The sequence below is a fragment of the Schistocerca serialis genome, chromosome 10, assembly GCF_023864345.2.
Source record: "Schistocerca serialis cubense isolate TAMUIC-IGC-003099 chromosome 10, iqSchSeri2.2, whole genome shotgun sequence".
NCBI lineage: Eukaryota > Metazoa > Arthropoda > Insecta > Orthoptera > Acrididae > Schistocerca > Schistocerca serialis.
The window spans coordinates 179,828,499-179,854,286 of record NC_064647.1 but is presented as its reverse complement, the minus strand read 5'-3'; the positions used below and the strand labels follow the sequence as shown (position 1 = coordinate 179,854,286).

The window sequence follows — 25,788 nt, the reverse complement described above, 5'->3', positions numbered from 1 at the left end:
AGGCATATATCTGGGGGGGAGGGGGGGGGGGGGCAAAAAAAAAAAAAATCCCCTACACTCTGGCTAAGTAAGTGCTCTGCAATATTCTTTCTTTCAGCAGCACTAGTCTAGCAAGGTATAAGGTATCCAATAGAACTTCTGTGAAGTTTGGATGGTACAAGGAAAGGTAATGGCTGAAGTACACTGATGTGGCAAAAGTCATGAGATACCTCCTAATATTGAGTCAGACCTTCTTTTTCCCAGGACAGTGCAGCAACTTGACTTGGCATTAGCTCAATAAGTTGTCGAAAGTCCTCTGCAGAAATGCTGAGCCACACTGCCTCTACTGCCGCCCACAATTGTGAAAATGCTGTCACTAGAGTATTTTCAGCACGGACTGACCTCTTGAATATGTCTCATAAATGTTGAAAGTGATTCACGTTTGGTGATGGCTGGTCATAATGTTCTTCAAATCAACCACAAACAACTGTGGCCCAGTGACATGGTGCACTGTCATCCATAAAAATTCCATTGTTGTTTGTGAACATGTAGTCCATGAATGGCTGCAAATGGTCTCCCAGTAGCTGAATATAACCATTTCTAGTCAATGATCCATGTAACCGAAGGATGGAGTCATTCCAGATCATTATGACGTCATCACCAGCTTGTGCTCTTCTTTGTTGAAACTTGGGTCCGTAGCTTCATGGGGTCTGCACCACACTCGAACCCTACCACCAGCTCTTACCAAATGAAACCCAGACTCATCTGACCAGGCCATGGTTTACCAGTCATCTAGGGTCCAAGCAATATGGTCATGAGCCCAGCAGAGAGCAGGTGCAGGTGATGTTACCAAAGACACACACGTCACTTGTCTGCTGCCATACCCCATTAATGCCGAATTTTACTGCAGTGTCCTAATGGATACATTTGCATATGTCCCACATTGATTTCTATGGTTATTTCATGCGGTGTTGCTTGTCTGTCAGCACTGACAACCCTGTGTGAACCACAAACAACTGTGGCCCAGTGACATGGTGCACTGTCATCCATAAAAATTCCATTGTTGCAGGATGGCCATTGGCCACTGCAGTGTCCGTGGTGAGAGGTAATGTCTGAAATTTGGTATTCTCAGCACACTCTTGACACTGCGTATTCTGGAATATTGAATTCTCTAAAGATTTCTGAAATGGAATGTCCCATGCATCTAGCTTATGACCATTCCACATTCCAAGTTTAAATTCCCATCATGTGGCCATAATCACACTTTTTCACATTAATCACCTGAGTACAAATGACAGTTCTGCCAATGTGCTGCCTTTTTATACCTCGTGTACGCAATACTACCGCCATTTGTATATGTGCATATTGCTACTCTACGACTTTTGTCACCCTGAGTGCAGATCGTGGTCGTGGTCAGATAGCTCCAGTGGCGGTACATTTTCCCCCGATAGACAAAGGTCCCCAGTTTGGGGCCCAGCCTGGCACACAGTTTTAATCAGCTCTGAAGTGTCAACTGCTGTCAGTATGGCTCTGTGTAAGATCTTTCATTTTACTGTTACCACTGGTTTAAATGTATGTAGGAGGCAATAACATACTGCTCTACCATTCTTATAATACCTTTGCAGGCAAGCATGTGCAAATGCACACACAGAGTTTTCCTGCCATACTGTTCCATTTTTCACAGCATTGCAACCTCCCTACATTTGATAAACTCATCAACAAACAGCCTTCCGAAATTTCAAATTACCCACTCGGCTGATTATACATATATATTGCGGACTAGGTCTGGGGGGTAGTGCCTGTCTGTGAAGCCCTCGGTAAGACCCTCAGCATACTGAGCAAGGGAATTTTTGTCACTGCAGATACATACGGATATAAAAAATCCACGGCACACCCATCAGCACTCGCACGGCACCCTCCTATGCCAACCTTTTTTGGGCCATCGAGAGGAGATCTTCCTAGGCCCAGAACACCAACCCCTAGTCTGTTTCAGGTTCGTTAATGATATCTACATGGTCTGCACTCAGGGCCACGACACCCTATCTTCGTTCCTTTACAACCTCAATACAGTCTCTCCCATCCGCTTCATGTGGTCCTCAATCCAGCATGCCACCTTCCCGCATGTTGACCTCCTCCCCTCTGATGGCTCCATTTGCACCTCTGTCCACATTATACCCATCAACTACCAACAATACCTGGATCTTGACATCTTGACATCTGTTATCCATTTCATACCAAAAAATGCCTCCCATGTAGCCTCGCTACCCGGGGATGACGTATCTGCAGTGACAAAAACTCCCTTTCTCACTATGTTGACGGTCTCACCGAGGCCTTCACAGACAGGCACTATCCCCAGACCTAGTCTACAAACAGATCTCCTGTGCCATTTCCCTCACACCCTCAATCCTCCCACCACCCCAAGAACCAGCCACAAAGGAGTGTCCCCCTCCATCAACCAATACCACCCCCGACCAGAAAAACTGAACCACATCCTTCGCCAGGGCTTTTATTAACTGTCATTGTGCCCTGAAATGAGAGACATCCTGTCTGAGATACCTCCCACCCCTCCTAAAGCGGTATTCCGTCACCCACCCACCCATCACATCATCCTGTGCCACTCCAAAACCTAACCCCTTGACACAAGAATCATGTGCCTGTGGAGACACATTTCACAGACCCAGGGGCAAAACCTGTCCAATCCACCAACACAGCACTTCCTCCTCCAGTCCTGTCACAGGTTTAATCTACCCCATCAGGGCCCTCGTCACCTCCGTGAAAGCAACCGTGTCATATACCAGCTCTGCTGCTCTCACTGCACAGCATTTTATATTTGTATGACTGCCAACCAGCTGTCCAGCAGGATGAACAGCCATCACCAAACTGTGGCCAAGAGCAAAATGCACCACCTTGTGGCACAGCACACAGCTGAACGTAACACACTCAATTTGAGTGTCTGCTTCACCAGCTGAGTCATCTGGACCCTTCATACCACCACCGGCTTTTCTGAACTGTGCAGATGGGAGTTATCCTTACAACATATACTCTGCTCCCAAAACTATCACAGCCTCAACCTAGAGTAACATACTATTTCCACATCCTCCACCCAACAGTTTCCACCCCTCTCTGTCCTATCATCTCCCACCTTGTTTATTTGCAGCCCTCTCTCCACCACTTCTGCCCATCTTTCCCCACTCCTCTCTATTTTTTGCCTTTTTTCCCACGTCCCTGCCCCCAACCTCCTGATGCTGTGTGTGTGTGTGTGTGTGTGTGTGTGTGTGTGTGTGTGTGTGTGGTGTTTTGTGCCACATTTACTGATAAAGACTGTGGCCAAAAGCTGTATGTGAGTGTCTTTTAACTGTGCCTGTCTGCAACTTGACAGGTCTTCTTTACGGTATGTAGCACTCTGTCTTTTCCTACATTGTTGATTATACATATTAACAGTGATGGTATATTAATAGTGACTCTTGCTTGTGTATGTGTCAATTGACTGCTGCATCTACTTCCTTCTGAGGAGCATAGAATATTGATCTATGGCTGTTACAAAATCTCCAGTCTCATCAAAATGCTGGTCTAATACCCTGTAAACTTTTACTCTGTATCTGAGTTTTACTGTGTTTGTAGTCAAAAGACAAACATTTCACACTGTAATGGATAAACACGATCTTCTACAATCACAAGACTTTGATATCACTGTGTGTGGTCACCTAAAAACTGTTCACACTTGTCAGTATTACCTTTACAAATCATTACTGAACGGAGTCTCTTTAGCGGCACCTTGAAGACAGCGCAAATAATTTCGTGCTCTGCCTGTGAGCATTCCAAAGTATTTCATGACAGTCTGTTTGTTTTAGGTATACGCAAACTCAATCAGCAGTGTCACAGATTACTGCCAGTAACACTGTTGTTTATTTCACCTGAATGATAATGGGTAAATATTAATATTTTCAATCTACAGGGCGCGTCAGAAGTCATTGGACACCTTCATAAGTTGGAAGATTAAAGGGAAAATTGAAATGTGATGATGGGAAAATAGGTTTGATGTGGGGCCGCAACTTTTGGAGTGAATGTCATTCATGGCCGCCATTTTGAAATCCGCCATTTTGGATTCAAGTCATTTTTTAAAAATGGGAACAGGGGTGTATGACACATCAAATAACACTCGTTTGAGCTCTGGAATTTAGTGGCGTAATTTATTTTTGTCTATCTTTTACAGTTTAGAGATTATTAATGTTCAAAGTCGGGAAATTACCTTAATACTGACTGCTACAACACATGTTCTACGTGTTGTCGATCCCGTGCAATGCACAACTGTAGTCGCCGCAACCACATTAATAACTTCTAAACTGTACAAGATAGACGAAAACAAATTACACCACTAAATTCCAGAGCTTAATCGAGTGTTATTTGATGCGTCATACACCCCCTTCCCATTTAAAAAAAAATGACTTGAAAACGAAATGGCGGATTCCAAGATGGCGGCCATGAATGACATTCACTCCAAAAGTTGCGGCCGCACTTCAAACCTACGTTCCCATCATCACATTTTAATTTTCCTTTTAATCTTCCAATTTATGATGGTGTCCAAGGACTATCGACTAGCCCTATATTAATATATTTGCATCATTTAAGTTTCAGTCTATTTTTCTTAGTTTCAAGAGTTGATAGGAATTGTGATCTACATTTGAGGCAGACTTTTGCATGGATGAAAGCTAACAACTGTGATGGAATGGGGGCAACTTTCCCAAAACATCCAATGTTTTTACTTCAACTGACATATTATGAAACGATATTTTCCCCAGGCAACTGTGTATCTCATGATACTCAATTTATGCCATTACTGATAACTTACAACCAATGTTTCTGCAGTGGTTCTGTAAAAGTATTGTAGAACCATTCAAACAGGCCTGGATGCCAAAACTGATTGCGCAAAAAATTTAATATTCTGCCACAGACAGTCACTCAGCAAATATTTTGTTGTTGTATATATCCAATGACGTTTACAGTAAAAATGGAATAAAGGAGCTATTCACTGTTAACAAACTTAGCAATGTGATGTACAGAAAATATTAGTCCTTATCTGTCAGTCAAAAAAGTAAAAATAACTCATTGCATTGTAGCAAATGGTGACAAAAGCAATTGTTTGTAATAGAAGTTAATAAACTGTTATTGAATTTGAGTCATTTGAGGAAAAAGTTTTTGGCACTGAGTATTCTTATTTTCTCAACTAAATAACTGGTTTCACAAAACAGAAAATGTATGAAAATTGAAATGAAGGAAAATGAAATATGTGTGAGCGAAAGAGTTGAATTTTTATTATGGTGTGGCACAGATAATATATTATAAGCAATGTACAGTGGAATGAATGACAACTGTTCTGACTTCCAAAAATTATGAAATTTTTTCCTATATCAAGGAATTATAGACTTTTTCAGAAGCAGCCTTTCTTCCATATTAAATAACACCAATGCACCTGACTTTCTAAAAAAGAAAGAAAACAGAAGAGTCTGTAAACAAATTGTCTTATTTTGTTTTCATGTCCTGTAGCTCGTATCAGTGAAATCCCATAAGCACACAATCACAGAAACTTCAGAAAATCATCTTCTTCTTCTTCTTCTCCTTCTTCTAAGTGTGTTCCTGTTAGGACTGGGTCCACTTTCTGGGTCAATCAGCACCATTTGTTATGGTCTAACACTTCTGTGGATTTAGGCTTCTTGATCTAATATCTGCATTTGTAGTGGCTAGCCACCCTAATGTAGGTCTTTCACAGCGTATCTGGGCTTTGACAGTGAGCTGATGGGCTGAGATGGTGATAGAGCTCGGTGGTGCAAGTGCAATGTGCCCTTACCAATTAAATACCAATTCCTGGATCCTCACACTGATTGGAGCCACTCCAGCTAGTTGTCAAACAGTAGTATTGTTTATATGGTGCAGCAGGGAAAAGCCTAATGACCTCAGTACCTGCATTTTCTTGACATGTAGTGAGTGCCCACAACTCGGTACCATGTAATGCAACTGGTCTCACCACTGTATGGTATATCGTTGATTCCTGGTGGATAGGTATCTTCTTATCACAAACACCGGAGGTGTCTCTGAATCACATCCAGGCCACTTTGATTATTGCTCACACATCCTCAATCTCAAAGCCTTAATTGTGTAGTCGAAAACCTAGGTATAAAAATGTACCCACCTCAGTGAGAGGTGTTCAATTAATTTATATAGTCCCAGGAGATGGAGTTCTTCTGAGGTACACAGTCTTGTGGATGTTTAAATGGAGGCCTAATCTTCGCAGACAATTGTGCCACGTTTGGACTCGAGTTTCAAGATCCTTCCTGGTATCTACCACAAGCATCAAGTCATCAGCGTACAGTTCACAGTACGCACTTCTGTAGCTCGCGTGTTACAGTATCCGTTACGGTAACAAAGAGCAACGGAGAGAGGCTGAGCCTTGATGAACATCAACTGCCACAGGGAAAAATTTAGAAAGACAAATAGAAAACTTTTACTCACATGAATAACACTAAATGCAGAAATTGAGGTACACATATTCTGTCCTGGGGGTAACAGGGTGGTGACAGTCACCCATTAAACGTACGTGCCAACTCCATTAATAACAATGCCGGCTCTGCGCTGATGCGGGATAAAGGCACAAAGAAAGAAACCCCACTACTGTAGTGGATGAAATCTGGTTTGATGGAATGAACCACCTAATTGTGAAAATACAGGATCTCAGAAGAACTGAAGGAACTTAAAGACATCAGCAGGTATCCAATGCAAGAAATACAATGTGGGACTGTGTGTTGAGTGTCCTGCTGACCATCATTCCCAGTAATTAGTTGGTTTTGTTTTTAATTTTTTCTTTCTGTACAAGAATGTAATCTTTTCATATAAGTGTATGTTTGGCTCTCGGTAGTGGTATGTATTACATATATGTTATGGTACATTATATCAAAAAAAGGTGAAAATTACTTTTTCACTTTAAATGCTTCATATTCAGTATATGAGGGAAATCAGAAAGTAATGCATGATAATTTTAGTAGCAAAAAGTTTAATAGGTAACAAAAAACACAAATGAACTTACATCTTACTTACTTATCTACATAGTTATCAATGCTATCAACACATTTCTCCCATCAGGGTACCAGTTTCAATGTTCCCTGCTTGTATAAGTCTGTCTAGTCAGAGCACAGCCATTTGTGGACAGCTGATTTCACTTCTGCATCTGTTGCAAAGTGTTGGCCAGCCAGGACTTTCTTCTGGGGATCAAACAGATGAATGTCTGATGTTGCAAGTTCCAGACTGTATGCTGGAGCATCTCCTATCCAGATTTGGTCATTTTCTCACGAACATGAGGGAGAGCACTGTCATGAAGAAGTTTGACACCCTCGGCATTAATGTTATGTTTGTCACGAACGGCACAATGCAACTTAACCAAAGTTTTAATGTAGACTGCAGCATTCATAGTGGTCCTGTGTTCAGCAAAGTCCACCAGTAACTCACCATGTATATCCCAGAACACTGTCACAAGCACTTTCCTAGCAGACTGCATCATTATAAATTTTTTTTGTATTGGGAAACCAGCAGGGTTCCACTCTATAGAGGCCTGCTTGGTTTCGTGCGTGTAGTGGTAGGTCCACGACTCATCACCAGTGACAATTCCTTTCAGAAAGTCATGCCCATCTGTGGCGTAAAACATTAAGTGATCAAAGCTTGTCGTCATTCACTGGCCCTTGGGGTCATCTCTGAGGTTATTAGGCACCCAGTGAACACTAACTTACAGAAATTTCAATGTGTCATGGACAATATCATACACCGCATCATAGGAAATGATGCAATAAGGTTGGCAGTTGCACGAGCTGGTCGTTCAAAATTGCTGCCTCAATTGCTCTAACATTCGGCAGGGATGCACCTGTTACCAGCCACCTGGAGGGCGAAGGTTCACACGGCCCTCTTGGAAGAATACACACCAACTGGAGACATTGCTACAGTCCACACAGTCGTCAAACATGCATGCCACACATGTCCCTCTGAATGTCACTCATTTTGTGCCCTTTGGCCCATAAATATCGAACTACATTTCGCTGCTCTTCTCAAGTTGACAACAGCAACATGTACACCTTGTTTGTTTAGTAGTTCAGCCTTCTTCTGCTAGAACTGCACATGAAAACAAAGTACTCTCTGTAGCACAAAATTCAAACTCTATCATTTCAAAATTTCAGCTGCACGTAACAAGGGAGAAAAAAAATTATTGCACGTAACTCTCCAATCCTCCATCATAACAAGGATAGTAAAAGTAATAAATGTAAAAAAAAATTAACAAAAATTAATTCGGGCAGGAGTAGGTGGAAGATGGAAGGTGGAAGAACTGTACCTAATGTCACTCAGTTTTCCACTTAAAAAAATTTCTGACAGCACACGGATTGTCCCATTGAAATACTGTCTTCTTCTTTCCAGATTCAGCCCTCTTCCCACATGTTGTTGTTGTGGTCTTCAGTCCTGAGACTGGTTTGATGCAGATCTCCATGCTACTCTATCATGTGCAATCTTCATCATCTCCCAGTACCTACTGCAGCCTACATCCTTCTGAATCTGCCCTCCAATACTAAATTGGTGATCCCTCGATGTCTCAGAACATGTCCTACCAATCAATCCCTTCTTCTAGTCAAGTTGTGCCACAAGCTCCTCTTCTCCCCAATTCTATTCAATACCTCCTCATTAGTTATGTAATATACCCATCTAATCTTCAGCATTTTTCTGTAGCACCACATTTTGAAAGCTTCTATTCTCTTCTTGTCCAAACTATTTATCGTCCACGTTTCATTTCCATACATGGCTACACTTCATACAAATACTTTCAGAAACGACTTCCTGACACTTAAATCTATACTCGATGTTAACAAATTTCTCTTCTTCAGAAACACTTTCCTTGCCATTGCCAGTCTACATTTTATATCCTCTCTACTTCGACCATTATTAGTTATTTTGCTCCCCAAGTAGCAAAACTCCTTTACTACTTTAAGTGTCTCATTTCCTAATCTAATTCCCTCAGCATCACCCGACTGAATTCGACTACATTCCATTATCCTCGTTTTGCTTTTGTTGATGTTCATCTTATATCCTCCATTCAAGACACTGTCCATTCCGTTCAACTGCTCTTCCAAGTCCTTTGCTGTCTCTGACAGAATTACAATGTCATCGGCGAACCTCAAAGTTTTTATTCCTTCTCCATGAAGTTTAATACCTACTCCAAATTTTTCTTTTGTTTCCTTTACTGCTTGCTCAATATACAGATTGAACAACATCGGGGAGAGGCTACAACCCTGTCTTACTCCCTTCCCAACCACTGCTTCCCTTTCTTGTCCCTCGACTCTTATAACTGCCATCTGGTTTCTGTACAAGTTGAAAATAGCCTTTCGCTCCCTGTATTTTACCCCTGCCACCTTCAGAATTTGAAAGAGAGTATTCCAATCAACATTGTCAAGTAATTCCCACATATTTTTTCATATATCAAACAATGGAAACTCCAGGTAGGAATATCAACAATGTAGGAAGACAGATTGCTACTTACCGTAAAGAAGATATGTCAAGTTGCAGACAGACACAATTAAAAGACACTCATACATTGCTTTCAGCCCCAGCCTTCATTAATAAAACAAACAAACACACATACACACACACACACACACACACACACACACACAAAAAGCAAGCAAGCACACCTCATGCATGCACAACCACCAATTCCAGCATCTTGGGGTGGAACTCAACATTACATGGGGCAGCAATCTGGAGGGGGGGAAGGGGAAGGGATAGTAGTGTAAGGATGGGGAGAGAGATGAACTCTGTCTAGTGGAGTGTGCAAGGTCAAGACTGCCAACAGGTGCAGTGTCAAGAGGTTGTGGGGCAGAGAAGTGGGGGGAAAAGGATCACAAAAGGAGAGAGCCGGAAAAAGAAGGGCAGATGCATTGCAAAAGAGCTGCAAATAAACAGGTTGGGAGATGAGGATGAGGAGGAGATGACAGGACGGTGGGGGTGAAAACTGTTGGGTGGAGGGTGTGGGGGACAGTATGTTACCATAGATTGAGGCTGGGATAATTACGGGAGGAGAGAATGTGATGTAAGGACAACTGCACCCCTGTAATTATCCCAGCCTCAACCTATGGCAACATTCTGTTCCCACACAATCCAACCAACAGTTTCCACCTCCTCTGTTCTGTCATCTTTTCCCCATTCTCATCTCCCACCCTATTTATTTGCAGCCCTCAGCCAACGCATCTGCCCATCTTTCCCCGATCCTCTCCTTTTTGGCTCCTTTTTTGCTCCACCTCCTTGCCTCATGACCTCTTGATGCTGCGCCTGTTGGCAGTCTAGTGCCTACACACTCTAACAGATAGCGTTTGTCGTCCCCCCCCCCCCCCCCCTCCCATATGCTACTATCTCTTCCCCTTCCCCTTCCCTACCCTCTCCAGACTGCTGCTTGCATCCTAAGTGATGTTGCATTTTGGCCCAAGATGCTGGATTTTTCTTTTTTTTTTTTTTTTTTTACTGACAAAGGCTGTGGCCAAAAGCTATATATATTTTTTAATTGTGTATGCCTGTAACTTGACATGTGACATGTCTATTTTACCATCTAGTCAGTCTACATTAATTTCCCAGCATTCAGCAGATGCTGTTTTACTCTTTGGAAGGCAACTGATGAGAAAAATCCCTTTTTCATTCCAGGAAACACTAGCTGTAAATTTTCAGAGTAATTTTCTGAGCAAATAAAAGCACATAACATATAATGATGCAGGACCAGTTTTGACTATTTTTTGATTGCTGTTTTATTCTCGGGTGTAATCGTGGACATGTGTCTCATCCACTGTAACTAAATAGCACACAAAAATAGTTGCATAATTTTTAAAACACTTCAAATATTGCTCCAATACTTTTTCCTGCATTTGAGTTTGTCCAGTAATCCACAATGTTCATCCGATATGTAAAGAAGGACAGCAGTCAGTCACAGAATCCGTAATTCACTGCATTTCTAGATTTCGACTATGGCGTGGTCATCATCGGTGTTTTACCAGAAGAGCCATATAGCTAAAATCACATAAGAGCATAAACATGTGATAACTGAGGCTAGCATTTACATTCCAGAAACAAAATGCTAGTGTCAACTGTCACAGGTTTATGCTCTGACATGTTGTAGCTCTCTGGTTACATGAATGATGCCTATGCTGCAGTCAAAATCTAGATCTGCTCTAAATTATGGATTCTGCAACTGACTGCTGTCCTTTACATTTGGGAGAAGCTTGGGACAATGACTATTTTGCACATCTGTAATCACCCACTGTACAGCACTATAGTCAGCATTTCTTTACATTTTCATCTGTGGTTGTAGTAATTCTCTTCTTCACTGTTGAAGGTAATGAGGAACGAGGTAAAATTACTTTAACTTCAGATGAATTTCAAATGTTAGTAAACTATCCAACAAGAAAGATTATCTACATTAATTTTATTGAATGTAACGTCACAAAAGGACTACTTTGGAAAGCTGTCTACTCTGCAGATCAAATTGACATAAGAATATCACTGTCCAACTTGTATCAGTATGAAGAAAAAAAACTTCATCAGGGAGTGAACCACATATTTTCACCTTTACCTTCTACTTAACAACTTATAAGAAGTGATATTGCAAGTATTCCAAAGCCTCATCTGAATAATGTGGTTTTTTAATAATAAACTGATCTCCGACTGGCCGGGTTTTGTTCTATGGCATTAGGTGCTCCAATATTCAATGGATACATTATTGTATGACGATATATTTTTGAAAACATTTATAAAGGAGCTGAGGTTGTAAAATATCACAACTCCCCCAGATGTGATAAAACTCTTTCTGTCCAGTTTTGTGATATTATGTAACATTATTGTCAATACTTTTTTCATCAAGTATTCTTTATTGTCTATTATGTGCTCACTGGAGCAATTTTCTCTATGCCACCCTCATTTTCAGTTGTCTTAAATTAAATGAAAGAGAGAGACAGATGTATTTTGTCCCCTCCTGGTAGATATCAAACTGAGCAGATGGAAAGAGAGAGATACACACATTTTTGTAACAGTTTTGACAAAATGAAAAATGGTGAGTGTTAAGCTGCCTTGGAGTAGACTACATTATCAACCTGTCCAATTATTTTATATCTGTGTCAGAAGATAAACACTGCTAGAGAACATATTCAAAAAGGCGAGGAAAAGATTTCTTCAGCCAGTCACAATGAAGATAATTGGAGAAGGTGTAAGTAATAAACAACAGCACCCATCAGAAGATTACCCCAAATTCTTTTATAAATCAAATTCACACGTATAACACAGTTTTGAACCTCTGATTACTTTGAAAATTAGTTAATGTTTTAAATATACGAAGTCAAGTGTGAAAGTGAGAAAGTTTGCAATTATGTACAACCCACTGTCACCACACCTTCTATCTAATAGTTTTCCCATCTTCTGTTCTGAAACCCCCTTTCAATCTACCACACCTTACTGGCTCCAGTACCTGTGTAGCACTTGCCTAACCCACACATTTGTCACCCTCGTCTCCCACATTCCTAGGCGGCAAACCTGCCGCCTCCTTCTGAGCCACTAGCTACTCATCCCCAACTCCTCTTCCTCCCTCCTGCCTGTCTTCCCCTCTACATCCCCCCTTCCATCTGACACAACCCCCACCTCACCAAAGGCCACCTGCTGAAATGCAATCCTGGAATTGTGTGTCCAGCTGACACACTGTAGGGGCACAGAGGTAGGTGTGTAGGTGTGTGTGTGTGTGTGTGTGTGTGTGTGTGTGTGTGTGTGTGTGTCTGAGAGAGAGAGAGAGAGAGAGAGAGAGAGAGAGTGTTTCCTAGCTCCTCATTCTAAAAGACTAAGACTAGTAAGATTTCTCTCTCTTTCATGTGCGCCTGTCAATGACTCAATGATTCTGGTATTCAGTGAGTGGCCTTGTTTACTCTCAAATTATTTATGTTTAAAGTCTGTTGGAAGTTGCTAAGTGCTCTCACTATCAAACACTGGATGACCACAGTCTGTGTAATATGTGCTCTGTTTTAAGTAAAAGCTAGTTTTTGAAGTATATCAGTGATTAAGATGCTGTATTTCCTGAGCTTTATATCGTGCAATGACATAATTTTGCATACGCATTCAGTGGTATATGAGGATAGAACCTGCACATTGTGTTGCAAAGAGAGTTAGTATAAAAGAAGTAATAAATTAAAATGTCATTCCTGATGCTGAAGTCTGACAGCATGAACAGCAAAAATGTATTAAAAGTAAAACTTTTTTACTTTCATTATTTTATGGATCTACATCTACATCCACATCAATACTCTGTAATTTCTTGTACCTTATCTTTGTGGTCCTTACATGCACTGTTATGTTGGAGGCAACAGAATCTTTCTGCAGGCAGCTTGAGATGCCAATTCTAGTGTTTCTTGAAAAGAATGCCAACTTTCTTCCATGGAGTTCCAACTGAGTCCCCAAAGCATTTCCATAACACTTCCATGTTGTTCAAAGCTACCAGTAACAAATCTAGCAGCCCACCTCTGAATTGCTTCAATTTCTTCTATTAATCCGACCTGGTACAGATCCCAAGCACTTGAGTGGTACTCAAGAATAGGTCACACCAGCATTCTATATGTGGTCGCCTTCACAGATGGAACACACTTTGCCAGAATTCTTCCAACGAACCGAAGCTGACCATTCGTCTTTCCTACCACTATCCTCATAGGCTCATTCCATTTCATATCGCTTTGCAATCTTACGCCCAAATATTTGAACAACATGACTGTGTCAAGCAGGACACTATTAATGCTGTATTCATTCGCATTAACTTACATCTTCCCACATTTAGAGCTAGCTGCCATTCATCACACCAACTAGAAATTTTGTCTATATCATCTTGTATCCTTCTACAGTCACTCAAGTTTGACACCTTACCATGCACCACATTATCATCACAAATAACGACAAATTGCTGCTCGCTCCGTCCTATCACACTTCCCTTGGACACTCCTGATGATACCATGATACCCTTGTCTCTACTGAACACTTGCTGTCAAGGACAACATACTGGGTCCTATAACTTTCTTCAAGCCACTCACATATCTGTGAACCCCTTCCAAATGCTCGTACCTTCTTTAATAGCCTGCAACGGGGCACTGTGTCAAATGCTTTCTGGAAATCTAGAAATATTGAATCTGCCTAATGCCCTTCAGCTATAGTTCACAGTATATCATGTGAGAAAAGGGCAAACTGAGTTTCGCAGTGACGGTTTCTAAAACCATGCTGATTTGTGGCCATCAAGAAAATTTATTATTTTCGAAGTGAGAATATGTTCAAGTATTCGGCAGCAAATTGGTGGTAGGGATTATAGACCTGTAATTTTGTGAGTCCGTTCTTTTGCTCTTCTTATATATATGGGTAACCTGCACATTTTTCCAACTGCTTGGGACTTTGTGCTGGGTGAGAGATTCGTGATAAATGAAAGCTAAGTGAGGGGTCAATGCTGTAGAGTACTATTTGAAAAACGGAACTGGGATTCCATCTGGACCTGATGACTTATTTGTTTTCAACTCCTCCACTTGTTTCTCTAAATCAGTAATACTTATTGCTGTGTCACCCATAAGAGTGTCTGTTTGATGGTCAAATGACGGTATATTTGTATGATTCTCCTGCACGAACAATTTCTTGACCCTGAAATTTAAAACTTCTGCTTTTGTTTCACATCTTCAAGTGCCACACCAGACTGGTCAACAAGTGACTGCATGGAAGCTTTAGACCCACTCGGCAATTTTTCATAGGACCAGAATTTTTTCAGGTTCTCTGCCAGATCTTTTGCTAAGGTATGATGGTGGTAATCGTCATATGCTTCGCACATATATCTTTTCACAGATGCACGAATCTCTAATAACCTTTGCTCGTCGTCATTTGTGCGTCCTCTTTTGATTTGAGAGTGCAACAGCATCTGCTTCCTCAGCGTTTTCAGAATCTTGTTATTAAACCAATGTGTGTCTTTTCCATCCTTAATATGCTTACTAGGCACATAATTCTCTAGACCACAATTTACAATATGCTTAAACTTTGCCCATAATTCCTCTACGTCTGTCTTACTGGAACTAAGTGATGCCGATTCACTGTCTAAGTAAGATTCTAACACTGCTTATCGCTCTTTCTAGCAGAAACACTCCACACTCTACTAGCCTTCCTACCTGATTTATAAACTTCCACAAGTATAGTTGCTGTAATGACATCACGATCGCTAATCACCATTTCTATGCTGATGTTGTCAATAAGGTCCGGCCCATTTGTAGTTACAAGGTCTAAGATATTTCCATTGTTTGGCTGTCAAAATAGCTGCTCGAGATAGTTTCCAGAAAAAGAGTTCAAAAGTATTTCACATGAGTGTCTGTCTGTATCCCCTGCATTGAATCCATAGACATCCCAGTCTACGCTTAGTAGGTGAAAGTCGCCACCAACTAGTAATGCACGGTCTGGGTATTTATGTGCAACTGACCATAGACATTCGTTAAATGACTCTAGGACTGTCATGGCGAAACAGGTGGCAGGCAAAAACATCAAACATATAACTTGGTTTCACATAGAACTGATATACGTGACCAGATAGCTTCACTGTTAAACTCAACTTCGACAGAGACAATATTTTTGTCAACTACAATGAACACTCCCCTCCGACAGCCTCTAATCTGTCTTTCCTGTGTATGTTTAATGACTTGCTAAATATCTCAGAGCTTTTCAATTTGGGTTTCAGTCAGCTCTCAATTCTGAGAATAATCTGAGTGTGAGAACTTCCCTGCAGGGCAGTAACCTCGGGAACTTAAGTTACGAATATTTTGATAATTTACTGATAAAATTTTGACTGTCAAAGTGTCTTTACTCTGAATGCAGTCTGACTTTCCTCATCGAGCCTGACTTCCCTCGCTGCACATCGACTGGTGAGTGTTCATTAGAGTACCTTAAACTACAGCCTAGCCTAAAAAACCTCATGTACACTCCATAAGTACTCTGCTACCCAAGTAGCTGCTTCCTTTGTATAGTACACCCCTGATCTATCAAGGGGAGCTCAACAAATCCCAACTGATAATGCAGGTCTATAAATCTGCAGCCAAGACCGTCACAGTCGAGACCCTCCACTCACCTCCAAACTAAAGGTCAACGATAAATTCTGCAAACAACCATGCAAATTGCGAGCTCTGCTTGCAGCCCCCGTGTGAGGCCATCAGTCTTCGCCACTTCTGTCTGTACAAACTGAGGATGGGCTCAGAACTCACGTGACAGGCGTCATCGGAGCTACAACTTGCAGATGATGCCCTCTGCATGCTCGGTACCTGCAGGCAAGGCCGCCTCCACGTCTCAGATGAGGCCCCCCTGGCAGGCATACTGAGTGCACACTGGCTCTCTTTCCAGCCCTGATTGCTATCTGCCTAAGGGGCTCTATAACACGCCTAACAGTGGAGCTTCTAATAACTAGTAAACCCTCTCCACCCCCCTCTCCCCACATGCCCACTCAGATCCTACTGAAAAAGCAGCCACCCGTTAACTTACAGTCACTTACAGGGCGGACGGTCGAGGCCAGACAACCAGTCTCCACATCGGCCCTCCACCTCGAGCAATGCAGACACGTTACCGCTCACCAGTTGTTCTGCTGTGAGGGAGTATCCACCCCGTCGGGTACACTAGGAGGTGCCTCGGTATCAATGCCCGTTGGCAAAACAAACGACATCCGAGGTGTCCCGTGCAATGTGACAGCTTCTCCGCCACGGCTCCTGAGGCAGCAACCTGAAGGTGACTGACCGTAGCCAAAAGTGCATTCAGCTGACCACTAACTGCAGCCAGCTCCCCCTGCGTCCGCACACAACATGCACTCATCCCACATTCTAGCAAGACTAACTGAAGAAGTAACCTATAAAAACAGACAGAATCATAGATATGCAACTTGCCACCCTCCTGACTTGTGTCACCAATGGACACTACTGCCTCAATGAGCTATGTAGCTGCTTGTTCTAAAGAAATGAAAACTACATGAATTTACAATTACAAAATGCGAACTTACACCTCTTAAATGGAAACACACTTGAAATTTAGTAAATAGTCTATGAGGAAAAGGAAAAGACAGGAAAAGATAAACACTTAACTTGCCACTCAGTAGATGTGTATCAACCAAGAGATGGAGCCTCACTGACTGGCTTGCTCAACGGACAGTCACTTGTCTTCAGAACAAAACAAATGAGCAACTACTGTGCTACAGATTGAATGAATTTGCACTTATAAAACGAGAGATTTAACCTCTTAAACAGAAAATATGCACAAAATTTAGTAAATATACTATGAGGAAAATACGGGAATAGAGAAACACTTAAACTTGTTGCTCTGTAGATGTGTATCAGCTGAGAGCTGAAGCCTCACTGGATGGTGCCAGCAAGAAAAAGTTTCTATAGGTTTGAAATTATAAGTAAAGTTTGTTGCAAGTCAGTAAGAACTCTCATTCCCAAATAGTAGACGAATGCAGTCTGGATAATTTGTATGTGGTGAGTTATGCTGCCTAAAGATATACACACTGTAATACTCATCTTACTGTGTTCAACGATTAACATAATATTATACTTGATAATGAGGACATTATGACAGTATTTTTAAATTTTTACATTTTGTCAATGATTATGTAAGATAATGAAAACCTGTAAGCTGTTAGATAGGCAACCTGTAACATGAGGCATGAACGGGGTTAGTCATTTAGTAATATAGATGTTCACACCTGTTAATGTCCCTCTCAGATTCTACTCAATGCAACTCTTGTTCTCTTCCATAGATTCACTTCTCATCAGGAGAAATTTCATCAACAGGAAGGGATCCAAAGTATGCAAATATTTTCTATACTCCAGCAATGAAAACCACTTTAATCATAGCACTGTGGTCAAGGTATGTGTCACTTTGTTAAATGAATAATAACTGAACATTAAGAGTGATAAATATTTGTCTGTGTAACACAATTTCTGACCGCAAATAATGGGACCATATGAAGGAAGCAGAGAGGATATAACATGTATACTGCCAATGGCAAGAAAACATTTCTGAAGAATGCGAACACATGAAGGTAAGTAGAGAGGATATAAAATGCAGACTGACAATGACAGGGAAAGCATGTTTGAAGAAGAGAAATTTAACATCAAGTATAGCTTTAAGTGTCAAGTATAGATTTAAGGGGCAGGAAGTCTTTTCTAAAAGTATTTGAATGGAGTATAGCCATGTATGGCAGTGAAACATGGACAACGAACGGTTTCGACACTAAGAGAATAGAAGCTTTTGAAATGTGGTGCTACAGAAGAATGCTGAAGATCATGTGGGTGGGACATATAACTAATGAGGTAGTACTGAATAACTTATGAGGAAGTACTGAACAGAATTGGGGAGCAAAGAAATTTAAGGCACAAACTGACTAGAAGAAGGGATTGGTTGGTAGGACACATTCTGAGACACAAAGAGGCCACCAATTTAGTACTAGAGGGAAGCGTGGGGGCTAAAAACTGTAGAGGGAGACCATGGATTTATACAGTACGCAGATTCAAAAAGGCGAAGTGTTGCAGTAGTTACCTGGAGATGAAGAGGCTTGCACAGGACATATTACCTTGGAGAACTTCAACTGAAGACCTCAACAACAAAAACAACAACATGAAGGAAGGTGATTTGGTGATGGTGAGTTATTTTAGTGACCAACCCAAAATCTGCCAGCAATGCTTTGTGAAAACACTGAATACCTTATGTGGAATTGTCAGATGAGGTAAAATTCACATACACCTGTAAATAGGAGATAAAGATTACAATATTGTTATTAAGTTTGCAAAGCAAAATTATTTTAGTCACTTTCATATTTTGAGTAGTTGTGAAAATAATACTACAGACTCAAGTTGTCAGTCCTACTTAATTGTGAGTATCAGTTGTGTTAAGTTGCAAAACTGCACAAAAACAACATTCTTGTAAATGTTTATAGTTTTGATTACAAGAATATTGTGCTCTTAGCATTGTAACAATTATTATTTATGCAATGCCTAGCATCACATTTAAGCGACTTAACTGACCCTGACCAGGCCAAATGTTACTCACCCTCTTAAAGGAACACACTGTCACAACTACTGGGCAGTCAGGTGACACCACTGCTGGCGTAAGTTAAGGCAGTGAAGTGATCCATATGGGCCAGTTGGCTGTACAGAATCAGAGCAGTGAGACAGTTCTATGTGGAGACTCAGAAGAATGGCAGAAAGAAGTTATCATGTTTGGACATGCCTTGACCACACTGAGAATGAGGTTGTGCTGGCATACGCTGGCACCAGCACACCATGTGGCATGGAGGTTACGAGAGTATCGATAGAGGCCAACAACAAGACTCACTGGAAACACACCGCCAATGCCCTCTCAGCTGCCAGTATTTAGGATCGCCGCCACGAACCGGAGGGCCAGTTTAGCCAGTTAGTTCACGCCTGTTACGCCAGTTAGTTCGAGTCCGTATGCCGTGGAGTTCCAGCGTGTCACCGAGATGGAGACACAGACTTAGCCTCTATCACAGAGACCGGCAGCACATAGTAACCTTATAGTGAACATAGCAGACTTCTACTTCAACAGCATTGAGACTATGTGGACTATACAGAAGAGAGTTTGTACCACAGCACATGGAAACTTAAGTTAAGTAGCTCTTTGTTTATGAATAAAGAACCCAGTTATTAACTGCGTGCAGTTTGCATTATAGAACAAGGATACTAGCCACCAACCAACATCCTCTCCTAGCTCCTCAAGGTACAGTCCTACAGAGACAATGAGACAACATAAAAGTGGCTAAAGAGAATACAACAGAGGTTGCCCAATATGTCAGTGTATCAGTGCAGAGTGAATTGTGTGCCATTCACAGCCATGTAGCACGGCTCAACAATAGTTATTGTAAAAATGTCCTAATTGTCTGAGTTTGGAGAAGTGTCACGCCTTACCAGTGACAATTTGTCTCAAACCTAGCAGGAACTGTTTCTGTCAGTAAATATGGGCTCTGTCCAACCATTTTTGAGAGAACACTAAAAGGAACTGTAAACTGCACATAAATTGACATTTGGAAATGAGTACATCACAAAATGCCATCGGTCACTGCAGCGCAAAAGGCTGCACATTCTGATGAGCCAAACAACACAAAACCAGTGTTCAGTGTAGTCTGACAAATTGTGTTTTTGTCATTTTTCAAATGACACAAGGTGCCAGGTGCACCACATGCCACCAAAGGCATTTAACCCTCAAAGTGTGGAGGCTATAGTTTAGACTAAAGGTTGTTCTGCATTGTTTGGGGTTTTTTTCTCATACCATAGCTTGGACTCACAGAGTCAGGTTACTGTGAACAAGAACCAGGATGTTTATTTCAATGTTCTTGTCAACTACATGTTGCCCATTCTCCTACATCTTTGTGGCGAGTATGTTGTGAAATTTCATATCTCAATGACAGCCGAGTTGGAGGGCTGCACACACAAATGTACATTCCCAGTTTGACAAATTGAGGCACCATATTACATCTTGATTGCAAACTGAATTGCCCAATTTCAGTCCTGCGAATAATGTCTGAAACTATAAGGAATGGAAGGTGAAATGTAGCAATCAATATCTCTGAAATTTAGTAGCTGTGGGGGATCTAATCATCAGTCAGTAGTTTCAGATGGATGTGGCATACCAGAAGAAACTTGTAGATTCTCTTCCATACAAAATCCAGGCTTCAGGTTCAGTGTTACAGGGTATTAATGTGATATCTCCTGAGGAGATATGGACCATATCTACTGCTAAGAACTAAATTCACACACAATCAGGGAGAGAACTACACTGAGCTGACAAAAGTTATCGGATACCTCCCAATATCGCGTCGGACCTCCTTTTGCTTGGCATAGTGCAGCACCCCTGCAGAAATATTGAGCCATGCTGTCTCTACAGCTGTTCATAATTATGAAAGTGTTGCTGATGTAGGATTTTGTGCACGAACAGACCTCTCGATTATGTCACAAAACCTTTGACGGGATTCATGTTCGCTGCGAACAATTGCAGCCAGGTGACATGGTGCATTATCATCCATAAAAATTCCATTGTTGAATGGCTGCAAATGGTCTCCAAGTAACTGAATGTAATCATGATTGGTTCAGTTGAACCAGAGGACCCAGTCCATTCCATGTAAACAACTTGGGCCCATGGCTTTGTGCAGACTGTGCCACACTCTAGCCCTACCATTGGCTCTCATCAACTGACTGACCAGGCCACGGTCTTCCAGTCATCTACGGTCACGAGGCCAGGAGAGGCGTTGCAGGCAACGTCGTGCTGTTAGCAGAGGCACTCGTGTCCACCGTCTGCTGTCATAGCCCATTAACAACAAATTTCGCCACACTGTCCTATCGCATACATTAATATTTCCCACATTTATTTCTGCTGTAATTTAACACAGTGTTGCTTGTCTGTTAGCACTGACAACTCTACAAAAATGCTGCTGCTCTCGGTCATTAACTGGAGGCCGTCAGCCACTGGGTTGTGCATGGTGAGAGGTTATATCTGAAATTTGGTATCTGTGGCACACACTCGATACTATGGATCTCGGAATACTGAATTTCCTAATGATTTCTGAAATAGAATGTCCTCTGCATCTGTCTCCAACAACCATTTTGTGTTCAAATTCCCACTGTGCAGCTGCAACTATGTCAGAAACTTTTTCAAATGATCATTTGAATATAAATAACAGTTCTGCCAGTGCACTGCCCTTTTATACCTTGTGTATGTAGTGCTACCACCATCTGTATAAGTGCATATCACTATCCCATGACTTTGTCACCTCAGTATACAAGCCAAAGACAGTAGCAAACCATTCTAAGCATTTTTTAAAATATAACTGGATAGACAAAAAATATCTACTCACCATTTACATCAGCCCTGCAACTTGCAAAACATATACTATCCACGGGAGAGACACCTGGTAAACAATACATCTCATGCACCAGCTGTTATTTAAACATGTTCAACTTTCTACATTGGTATGACTACCACAGAAGTTATCAGTTAGGATGAATGCGCATAGAGGGTGTTTAATGGAAACACACATCATTCTGTTGCAAGCTTGCTCTACAGCATGACAGTCGTGACCTTGGGGCCCGTTTCATTACATTTGCCATATGGATTCTTTCCCCTGACAACAGTATCTCGCAACTCTGCAGGTGGGAACTGGTGTTTCAATGTGTCCTCAGTTCTTGTCGCCCACCTAGCCTTAATATACGTCAATTCCTTTGGCCTCAGCATTTCATCTCAGTAACTATTCCTTTCTTCATTCACTTTTAGCTTCCTAAATCTTTTATTTTCTGACCTATCTATTTTTCCCTGCCAGGCCATTACGCTAAGTGGTCTAACTTTTTCTAAAGTTCCCACAAGACCATCATGGATTTTGCTGAAATTTTGTGTGAATGTTTGCACATGTTCCTAAGGAACATTGGTAAAGTTTTACAATCATTATTTCAATACTTCCACAGGAATAGTTATTTGTTTGATGCCAAAATGCAGTTATCAACAGCACACTTTCGAGTTTTTGGCAACTTTGAGGCATAATATTTCTGGCAATATTTTCTTGAAAGAAATAAAGCTAGACCATCATACACACATTTTTGCATTCTCTTAAGCAAGATAATAAAAAAGATTTCCTGGCGTTTTGCATCTCCTGAAGCAATTGTGGGATACACCTTATAGCGTCCCCAGTGCCAAATTTTTATCATGTAGCCGTAAAATAATAATTTCTCTGTGTAGGTTTAGATTGCAAAGAAATAATTTATGACAGAATGATCTAAAGAGACGACAAGTTACACTCTTTTGTTAATTTTTTAGTCGACCTTACTTCCTCTTTTGTCTTGAATGTGGATAGATGGTCATTGTGCGAGTGCTGACAAATGTAAGCATATTTGTATGAGTTAAGCATATAATATACTGATTTAATATTATTGTGCACTTTTAATTTGTAAGAGGTGATCCCGATTTCATGTCCGCCTTCCTTGAATTAACCTGCATTCAAGTAATTCACAGCTCAACAATCGCAGCGGCCGATGCAGCCAACGATGCCATTACGTGGCGATATTAACTTATGAAAAATTAGCGGAAACAGAAAACTCGCCCGCTATTAGCATAATATTAATTTTTCTCCACAGCTGCACGAAGTTGCAGAAATACTTAGCTTTAAGATTCTTATTTTCAGTACCATAGCCGAGACCCAGAGCCAGGACTCTGACTACAATACAATGGTTAACGGAGGTAAGAAAAATACTCTCGCGCGTGTGTGGGCCGCAATTTTAATTAATAACTAAAGATCTTATGCTTTAAGGTGAACTGACTAGCCGAGGAAATTAATATAAAAAGTTTATTACATTGTTCAACTTAAATATCATTTTTATTAAGGCCCACCACGTAAGTCGGCAACAATCAAAAAATAATAATAATATATATATTAAATTACGACGGCCGACGGACGCGAGATTGGCGCCCAACGTGGGGCCCGATTAATATGATTCTATTGTAATGAATGTAATTATGTATGTGTCTAATTGTTGTAAAATATTAATGCTTGTATGAATTCTTTTACATGTACAACAACAAAACCACACCCTGAGGAGATCCGGAGAGGAAAAAGTGTAGAAAAGAAAAAGGATTGCGAGAAACAAAAATAAGTAAGGTAAGGCCTATTGTGCAAGCATCCTGTGTAGCTCTGTGCGGAATATCGAACCCACGTGCACATGAGATACCTTCGGTGTTTTGTGTATTTATGTGTTTATTTTTGGAGGGATAATTATTCATTTTGTGTATTTATGTGTTTATTTTTGGAGGGGATAATTAATCGTGTGTGTATCAGTGTTAAAGATTCGTCAGTGGCTTAAAGTGAATTTAGTATGGGTAAGATAGGACAACCTAAAGCATCCGTACCAGAAGAACAAAATTCTGTTAATATGGAAAGTGAGGATCATTTGCAATACGTAAACGAATCCCAAGCCACCGCTTCGGATAACATAATTTCCGGAGCGGGGGGCGAGGATCTGTGGTCGGTGAATGACGCTCCACAGCAGAATGGGAATAGAGTAACAACTCCACTGCCTGGGCAGGGGGGCCAATCGAGTGCTAGATTAAGCGGGGCACCAGTATGCTCACCGATTGCAGACCCATTTGCAGAATTTCTGCGCAGGTTAGAAGAAAGAGATAGGGAAAGAGATCAGAAACTGGCTCAGATGCTCTATAAGCAAGAGCAACAAAGAGAACAGAAAGAAAGGGAAAAAGAAAGAATGTCAGAACAGAGGGAAAAACAAAGAGACGAAAAACTTGCTCGGATGCTACGTGAGCAAGAGCAGCGCAATGAAGCCAAACTAGATAGGATCCAAAGCGAACTTGCCGAGATGCGGGACGCTTGCAGAGAAATCCCCGATCTTGTGCAAAGCTTAGCCGGCGAGATGCAGAAATTACAGATATCGCAGGCCAGGCTTGAAGACAATGTCCAGACTTTAACCAACCGCGTGGATAATGTGGAGATAGATGCACGGAAAAGTATTGACGTATATTTGGAAGTGCAAGCTCAAAAAGTAGAAAAGGAATTAAATGAATGGCTAGAAAAAAAGGATCGCGAGATATCTGCAAAGATTGAAAGCGACGTAAAAACAGCTGTAGAACAAGCGACTGCGGCCGCGAGTGTAAATATTGACGCTAGCGCTGCTGCACTACATGCCGAATTAACACAGATCAAATCCCACGTGACAGCGGAGTTGCCAAATTGGCAACAGGAGGTCGCGCGGAGACTGTCTGCGTTGGAAAGCAATGTAAACAGTGGCGGACAGATCATGAATCTGACTCCGCGTACTGATTACTGTAATAACGCTGACGGTAGGCAGGGTGTGAGTGCGCAACCGCAACCTAATGCGAATTATGAGCACAAACAACATGCGATACCGTGCAGCGCACATCACGAAGTGATGAATGTCCCAGAATGTAGCAATCAGATATGCAAAAAAGGGGACAATGTAATAAAACACAGGACATTTCAACCCTTCAATAGCGAAAAACAAAATGTCCACCCTGTTGTATTTATTAAGAGCTTCAGGAATGTGTTTCCCAGGACATGGACGGAAAGACAAAGAATACAGTTCGTGGTCTCCTTTATTCAAGGTGACGCGGCACTGTGGGCCACCGATGCGTCCGAAAAATGTCTAACGATGCAACAGTTTGAAGGTGCCTTCTTGCAAAAATTCTGGTCCGATAGCGTCCAAGAAAGACTACGAAAGGAGTTGTACAGTCCAGAAATGTACAATCCTAAGATGGGAACGTTACGCAAATATTTCGAAAAGTATATAAACAAAACCAGGTACTGGGACGAGCCAATGTCCGATCGTGACATAATCAGATTGATAAAAATGAAGTTGCCCAGTGAAATTAAAAGATATTTCATCAATGTGCCGGAACACGATATAGAACAATTCATGGAAATAGTTGATTCTGTTGACTTATTGATCGAAGATATGAAAACCGAAAACAAGTGGAACCATGCAGGCTGTAATCAACAAAAAGCCAATTACAATAGCAGCCACAGTAACGGTAGTAACAACGGGAATAGGCAAGAGCACCGGCAACAGAATCGAGGCACAAACAATGGCAATGGTTATAACGGCAATGGTTATAATCGTCAAAATCGAAAGAGACATCATGATGGACGCATGAGTAATGGATATAATGGTAACGGCAATCCGCAAT

General features: G+C 41.4%; 1 protein-coding gene across 4 annotated transcripts in view; it reads right to left on the bottom strand.

Moving 5' to 3' along the window:
• LOC126424774 (nuclear RNA export factor 1-like) overlaps positions 1 to 25,788 on the bottom strand; it is a 223,084-nt gene that overhangs the window by 89,234 nt on the left and 108,062 nt on the right. The window lies entirely within an intron of this gene.